Source organism: Oryza glaberrima, chromosome 8 (assembly GCF_000147395.1).
Source record: "Oryza glaberrima chromosome 8, OglaRS2, whole genome shotgun sequence".
NCBI lineage: Eukaryota > Viridiplantae > Streptophyta > Magnoliopsida > Poales > Poaceae > Oryza > Oryza glaberrima.
Window position 1 is genome coordinate 9,243,141 of NC_068333.1, and position 9,020 is coordinate 9,252,160.

At 45.9% G+C, this 9,020-nt stretch overlaps 1 pseudogene; it reads left to right on the forward strand.

Annotated features, from left to right (window-relative positions):
• The first annotated feature begins 1,173 nt into the window (after positions 1–1,173).
• Positions 1,174–7,528, forward strand: LOC127783021 (uncharacterized; annotated as a pseudogene).
• The last annotated feature ends 1,492 nt before the right edge of the window (positions 7,529–9,020 follow it).

The window sequence follows — 9,020 nt, forward strand, 5'->3', positions numbered from 1 at the left end:
AACAAATCAGCCGAGGTGCAAACTGGATCCTCTGCAGTTTATACTGCGAATGCACGGTGCTACAGTATTTTGCAGTAGCACTTGTGCACTTAGATTAAAAATGAAGGGTTCAGATCATCCGGATACAGTAGCAACAATATTTTACGTTTTAGCTAGTACTATCGCATTCATACCATGGAGGTTGATAACAGGCATAGGATTACGAATGCATGGTGCAGATTTCTTCTAATTCAATTTACTGTAGCATCTCTGCATTTTGTACTCCAATGCAGAGGACCCCAATCCGCAAACGGGGCCTGGAAAAGCTTCGGCTCGGGCCCTAAACTACTGGAGAAGAGGTCTTTGGAGGGTCGGCCGATTTTCACAATAGTCCCGGTTACAAAACGAACCGGGACTAAAGTGGCTTATTAGTCTCGGTTTATTACTTCAACGGGACGAAGGGATTTTTAGCCCCGGTTGGTGATTATCTTTAGTCCCGGTTCGCCTCCTGACAGGGCATGTCAGACCTCTGTCGGAGGCTTGGGATCTTTAGTCCCGGTTCGTGTTACCAACCGATGATCATATCTTTAGTCCCGGTTGGTAATAAAAACCGGGACTAAAATGATTTGAGATCTTTATGCCCGGTTGGTGTTACCAACCGGGACTAAAGTTGCACAGCTTTATATACCCCTTCTTCCTCCTCCAACCCGAGCCATTGCTTCAGAATTAAGCTTTGAGGGAGGGAGGTGCTGTCAAAATTTTAAGCAAATTTTTTTGGTGGTAATATACAAATTTGAGGTCTTCAAAAGGTTAGCAACTTCATCCTACTCTTTGTTTTGCTTAGCATCTACATTTGGAGCTATTTTTTTTTACATATTTTTCCCTCTAGAAAATATGATGGAAGATGATGAGAGAGAAAGTGTGTGTAGGGAATAAAGAAGATTATAAATACTTGTTTCAATAATTACATATAATTTTGTATGAAATTATAAAACTAAGCTAATTTAATATTAAAATAAGAAAAACATATTAAATATTTGTTTATAATGTAATTAAAACATGAAAAATATGTACAATGAATTTAATAATAATGATTAATTGTATGAATAATTATATTCAATTATTGTATTATTATGTAATTACCTTGTAAATCTTGGATTTTGTATAATTACGATTTATACGTATTTCATATAGATGGATCGGCAATGGATGTACGCGGATCGGCGGTCGAAAGAGTTTATTGACGGCGTGCATTATTTTTTGGGTGTGGCCAATGATAACAAGCGTAACGGTTTTATAAGTTGTCCATGCGACAAGTGCAAAAACCAAAAGGAGTATTCCACCACACGAACTATTCATGCCCACCTGTTTCAGTGGGGGTTCATGCGTAGCTACAATTGTTGGACCTCGCACGGAGAGGTTGGGGTTGCAATGGAAGAAGATGAAGTAGAAGATGAGAACATTCCGGACTGGGCTCAGTATGGCGGATTTGAAGAAAACACAATGGGCGAGGCGGAGCTGGATGTTGAAGGGAATGACGGTGCTGATGAACTTGGTCAAATATTGTGGGACTTACAGGAGGACTGCGAAAGTGAAAAGGAGGTGCAGAAACTGGAGCGCATGTTAGCGGACCACAGAACAGCGTTGTACCTAGGTTGCGAGAAGGGCTACAAAAAGTTGAGTACCATCCTAGAATTCTTGCAATGGAAGGCTAAAAATGGTGTGAGTGACAAGGCATTCGGCGAGTTATTGAAACTCGTAAAGAACATTCTTCCGGAGGGGAACAAATTGCCCGAAAGTACGTACGAAGCTAAGAAGATAGTCTGCCCTCTAGGTCTGGAAGTACAGAAGATTCACGCGTGTCCGAACGACTGTATCCTGTATCGCGGTGAGTACGAAAACCTGGAAGCATGCCCTGTTTGCAAAGCACTATGATACAAGATAAGACGAGATGATCCAGGTGAAGTTGACGGACAGCCTTTGAAGAAGAGAATTCCTGCTAAGGTGATGTGGTATTTCCCTATAATACCAAGGCTGAAGCGGTTTTTCAGGAACAAATCACATGCTAGAATGATGCAGTGGCACGCAGAAGAACGTAAACAAGATGGGATGCTGAGACACCCCGCTGACGGGTCGCAGTGGCGAAATATCGACAGAACATTTAAAGACTTCGGCGAGGATGCACGAAACGTGAGGTTCGGTTTAAGCACGGATGGAATGAATCCGTTTGGAGAGATGAGGAGTGGCCGTAGCACCTAGCCAGTCACCATGTGCATCTACAATCTTCCCCCTTGGCTATGCATGAAGCGGAAGTACATCATGATGCCGATTATTATTCAAGGCCTGAAGCAACCTGGTAACGACATTGATGTGTACCTAAGACCATTGGTTGAAGATCTGAAAGTGCTGTGAAGGAAAGAGGGCGTCCCCGTGTGGGATGAGGACAAGCAGGAGCAATTTAACCTACGAGCGTTGCTATTCGTTACAATTAACGATTGGCCTGCACTTACTAACCTATCCGGACAATCAAACAAGGGGTACAACGCTTGCACTTACTGTTTGGATGAAACTGAAAGTACTTATCTGAAGCATTGCAGGAAGGTTGTGTACATGGGCCATCATCGATTCCTTGCTGCAAACCACCCTGTACGAAAAAAAGGCAAGCACTTCGAACAGAAGGCAGACCATCGTACTAAGCCTAAACATCACAACGGGAAAGCAGTGTTCGAAATGGTGAAGGATCTGAAAGTAGTATTTGGAAAGGGGCCTGGCAGCCAACCTATAGAGAGCGAAGATGGTCACGTGGAGATGTGGAAGAAAAACTCTATTTTTTGGGAGCTACCCTATTGGGAGGTCTTGGAGTTCGCCACGCAATCGACGTGATGCACCTCACTAAGAACCTTTGCGTAAACTTGCTGGGCTTCTTAGGTGTATATGGGAAGTCCAAAGATACACTCGAAGCACGCAATGATCTCAAGCATATGGAACAACGCGAGGGCCTTCATCCGGAACCGAACGAGAAAGGAAGCCATTACTTAAGTCCGGCGAGCTACACCCTAAGCAAGGAAGAGAAGGAGAGTATGTTTCAATGCCTAGAGAGCATTAAGGTACCGTCCGGATACTCCTCGAATGTAAAGAGAATAATAAGCACGAAGGATAAGAAGTTCACAAACCTAAAGTCTCATGACTGTCACGTGCTTATGACACAGCTGCTTCCTGTTATAATTCGTGGAATCCTTCCTGATAATGTGCGGGCAACGATAACGAAGCTTTGTGCTTTCATGAACGCAATTTCACAGAAAGTCATCGATCCAGAAAGTTTAGCCGCCCTTCAGCATGACGTGGTGCAATGCCTTGTCAGCTTTGAGTTGATCTTTCCACCGTCATTCTTCAATATAATGACGCATCTTCTGTGCCACCTTGTAAAAGAGATTGGTATTCTCGGTCCTGTGTACCTACACAACATGTTTCCTTTCGAGAGGTACATGGGCGTTCTAAAGAAGTACGTTCGTAACCGTTCTCGTCCGGAAGCAAGCATTGCGAAGGGGTATGGAACAGAGGAGGTCATTGAGTTCTGCGTAGATTTTATTGAAGACCTCGAGCCAATCGGGGTACCCGAATCAATCCATGAGGGGAGACTACGGGGAAAGGGCAAACTTGGAAGGAGAGCAATTATGACTGTAGACAACGATTTATTCCGTAAAGCACATTTCACGGTTTTGCAACAATCTTCGTTGGTTGCTCCTTACATCGATGAGCACCTTGCGATTGTTTGCTCAGAAAACAGTGGTAAGTCCGATGCCTGGATTACACGCCATCATATTGATACTTTCCCCGCTTGGCTGCGAGAATACCTCCTGGGTAACGAGACGATTGACCGACAACTAGCTTTCTTGGCTAGGGGACCCTCCGGCTCAGTAACTACATTCCAAGGTTATGAAATCAATGGATACACTTTTTACACAAGAGCCCAAGACAAAAAGAGCACGAACCAGAACAGTGGTATTCATATCGATGCCATAGGACACGATGGTCCAACTAGCACGTATTACGGTGTCATCGACAACATTTGGGAACTAGAGTATGGACCCCTGAAGGTCCCTCTGTTTCGGTGCCAATGGGTTAGGTTGACTGGTGGAGGCGTAACGATTGATGACAGCGGAATGACAACGGTTGACCTAAACAAGGTAGGATACTCAGATGAACCATTCGTTCTAGCCAATGATGTAACGCAAGTTTTTTATGTGAAGGACATGGATAGCAAACCAAAGAAGGGGAAAGGGCCCGATGAGCCAAGACGCCATGTTGTTCTCCCAGGCAAGAGGAAAATCGTTGGAGTCGAGGATAAAACTGATAAAAATTACGATCTGTTTGAGGGGCAACCTCCGTTTGCAGTGACGGTTGACCCGAGCATCATACTATCAAAGGAGGACACGCCGTACTCACGCAACGATCATAGCGAAGGAACAATAGTGAGTAGAAAGTACGTGAGGAAGACAGTGACCTAGGTTGTTTGATGGAAGATGTAAATTATTTGTATTGTATTGAAGGTCGAACAATTTGGATCAATATATTATTCTCAACTGCTTAATTTGTAATGTATTACTATTTTTCAACCATATGATATTTATAAATGGTTACTTCCATTTATTTACACTTTGAATACAATTAATTAGGCAATATGTTATTTATAACTGATTATTGGTATTTATTTCCACTTTGAAAACAATTAAGTAGGCCATATCTTAATTATAAATGATAATTTCTATTTATTTACACTTTGAATATAATTAAATTGGCCTTATGTTAATTATAAATGATTATTTCTATTTATTTATACTTTGAGACCATTTACTTAGGCATATCCTGTTTATTTCTATTTATTAAAATTTTGAAAACATTTAATTCGGCCATACGTAAATTACGTACGATTTTGGTATTTATTTGGACTTTGAAACCATATAAATCGGCCATGTGCTAATTATATTGGATTTATTGGTATTTATTTCGACTTGTAAGACAATTTAAGAAGGCCATAAATCGGTTTTGTGTACACATCTTTAGTCCCGGTTATTAACAGTATCCGGGACCAATACAAATTTTGGAATAGCGGGAAAACATCTTTTGTCCCGGTTCGTGGCTTCCACCGGGACTAAAGATATCTTTAGTCCCGGTTAGTAGTAACAACCGGGAGTAAACATTTGTTCTTTACTCCCGGTTGTTACTACCAACTGGGACTAAAGATATCTTTAGTCCCGGTTGAAGCCACGAACCGGGACAAAAGATTACCGGGTATAAATATCCACTGCATCGGCTTCCCTGTGCCACACTTAGACTTCTCCACGATCGATCTTCTTCCTCCCGCGCCATTACCGCCCCAGACGTCGCTGCCGCCTCCGCCGTCGTCGTCGTCGTCGTGCTCACCGCGCTCATCCGCCCTCGCGAACGCCACCGGCAATGTTGCCTCCCTCAAGGTGAGGGGCGCAAATCTTGCGCCTCCGATCTCGCATTCTCTCTCTCTCTCGATCGATCTTGACACGCGCCGGCCGACCGGACCTCGCCACCATCGTCGTCGCCAACTCCACTGCCGGCCGCCGCCGCCGCGCGCCGACTCCACCTCCACCGCCGCCGCCGCGCGCCGACACCACCGCCGCCGCGCGCCGACTCCACCTCCACCGCCGCCGTCGCCGCCGCGCGCCGACTCCACCTCCGCCGCCGCCACCGCCTCGCGCCAACTCCACCTCCACCTCCACCTCCACCGCCGCCGCCACCTTAGCGACTTTCACGAACGACGACTTAGCGACTTTCACGAACGACGACTTAACGACTTTGACGGACAACGACTTAGCGACTTAGCGAGTTTGCGACTTAGCGAGAACGACGACTTAGCGACTTTGACGGACAACGACTTAGCGACTTAGCGACTTTCACGAACGACGACTTAGCGACTTTGACAGACAACGACTTAGCGACTTAGCGACTTTCACGAATGACGACTTAGCGACTTTCACGAACGACGACTTAGCGACTTTGACGGACAACGACTTAGCGAGTTAGCGACTTAGCGAGAACGACGACTTAGCGACTTAACGACTTAACGAGAACAACGACTTAGCGAATTATACATGTATACTTGTAGGGTTTAGACGTATGAGCTGTACATGTTGATGTCCATGACCTCACTGTCTTTTTTTCTTTGCACGCACAGATTGCAGACCGCCATGACCTCAAGGGCTTGACACCTGATTTCAACGTGCATAACAAGCTTAGGGATCACTGGGATGCGTTTGTGGCATACAAGACTGGAGCGCAAGGGCAAGCACAGATAGAAAAGAACAAAGCCAATGCAGCTAAGAAGAAATACCATCACCGGCTTGGGTTAGGCGGATATGGAAAGGCAATCCCCAAGTGGGACAAGTTGGAAGCTGACTTGATAGCAAGAGGTATCGAGTCGGCCACGGCTAATTGGCCTGAGCGATCGAGGAACTAGTTCTATGCACACGGTGGATCGCTCAATCCAGGTGATGGCTCCCTCATATTCGGCGATGTGATTCGAGATGCAGCACACCGACTTGTGGATGCAATTGAAGCCTCTATGCAGGGGACTTTCTGGCCCGACAGGGAGAAGGACGAGCTCACCCTCGCACTAAAGAATCCTGAGCATCCAGGACGAACGCGAGGAAAAGGCGTCCTTCCTTGGAAATATGGATTCAAAGAGGACATCCACACGTATAGGAGTCGGATGAGGAGCAAGAGGGATACAGAGGCTAAGATTGTCGATCTTGAGTATAGGGTGTCCACCTACGAGGCAAGGATGCAAGAGGAGGTGACAAGACAGGTGGACCAACGCCTGGCCAAGCAGCGCGGAATGGAAACACAAGCGCCCATCATGGTGAGCCCCTCGGGCAACCGCAGCAGCTGCGCATCAACGGGCCAAGTTGGATCAGAGGGCATTGAGGCAGTGGCAGCTCAGGAAGCAACCCACTTCCCCGTTGATGATATCACGCAGCGAACACCCTGCGATATGCATACTCCCTTCAGGAACTTGTCTATCAAGGTATGCGAAATGCGAAATTTGTTACATATATATGTTGATTAGTAATTAATGAACTATATTTCTTGTGAAGGTCGCGTCGGGCATGGCCATACCCACGGACCCTTCGAGTACATACCATTGCAGGCCCATTCCACATGGATATGCGAAGGTCGAGATAGAGCTGGTGGAATGAACCTACGAGGATCTCGAGCTTGACATCTCCGGAGGAGACGGGGAGAAGAAACTTGGAAACACAGCCCACTCCATCATACTCTGGCGTAAGAAGTACATCGTGTTTCCCGGGCAAGAACGGCCGCCCGCTCCTCCTTCCCCGCTGCAAGCACAGTCTCCTCCGCCATCACCGCCTCGTCAGTCTCCTCCGGCTCCTTCCCCTGCACCACCACCTCCTCCGCGTGCACCAGCTGCCAGGTCTGCACCGTCGGGCCCGCGGGCAACTACTCCTCCGCGTGCACCTGCTGCCAAGTCTACACCGTCAAGGTCCCGCCCATATGAACCCGCACCATCAAGGCCGAAGAAGAAAGCCAGATCTGACGAGCCACGGCTCCCCGCTCTCAAGAAAAGGGCGTACGACTTGACTCCGGAGGAGCTCGATGAAGCCGTTAGAGCGGAAGTTAGGGAGCAGTTGAAGCCACGTAGTCCGGAAAAGAAGATCCCTATAGCCCCGGAGGTTCAGGATCACTTTATTAAGATGGCCGAACCGGGCAAACCGGTCGAAGTTTCTGACTATGATCGAACATTGAGGAAGGCTCTTAAAGCCAAGCCTTCAGCAGTGAAGTGCGGAAAGGAAGTCCCTCAGCTGGGGCAACAGCCACGACAAGAGGTTGAACCGTTAGTCGTAGAACCGGCACAACTAGAGATATGCAACTTCTTGAAAGATACGGGATTGAGTATGGAGCAGTTGCTAGAGGACGCACCTATCGAAACGGCTCCGGTCATGTACACGTTTAAACTTGGTGAACCGCTAGTCACGCCTGATAAGATCAGAGAGCTACCTACACAGATGTACCGGTTCCATCAATGGTACATGGACAAATCAGCGATGGGTAGAGAGATGTTCGGAGCTAGGGTGCGAAACTCAGATTATTACCAAGGAGAAGATGTTATTTGGATCCGCTACAAAGAAGTCTTCGACTTATACCACCTGAAGGCCCTCGATGTCTCTATTCTCAGCGCGTGTACTTTGTAAGTACTGTTTATAGTTCAATTTTGTTCCTCCTTTGAACGTTGCTCACACACATTCCTTTTCCCCGATGTAGAATGGAGATTCAGTTGTGTCGTCAACACAACAAATTCAATACTGGATTCATGGACCCACGCAAAGTGAACACGCTGATGATACAACAATACGAGAAACAAATCGAGGACAATATCGTCCATTTCCTGGTGCAGCAGCATTATAAGAGGTTCATACTACTTCCCTACAACACATCGTGAGTTCCTACAATCATAATTAACTTCAATTTTGTTCCTTCAATTTTGTTCCTACAATCATACTATGTATCATGTAATGCAAATTGCAGATTCCATTGGGTCCTTTTTCTTTTCGACCTTGAGAAATCCAAAGTTCATGTCTACGATTCAATGGATAAACCGGAGAAAACTTTCGCAAAGATTTTTGAAGTGATAGATAGGTATTGTCATATATTGCACTGTCATTATGAATCATTGTATAACTACTAGATCTCGGATAATAAATTAATCCTTCCTAACAACTCTAAATAGAGCATGGATTCGGTTCCGTACATTGGTCCGCGGGATCTGGAATGAAAAACTCACCCGGAGGTTCAATTTTCTGGTTAGTACATTCTAGCTCCAATTTTGTATTGAATCACTTCTTTGTTCTAAATCAGATATGCATACTAAATCTCTCATTGTTTCTCTTTCAGTGTGCAAAGCAGGAAAAGGGACTAACTTGTGCGGCTACTACGTATGCCATTACATGCACTGCTTAGCACACCAAATCAGGACTGGCCAGGACCTTGAA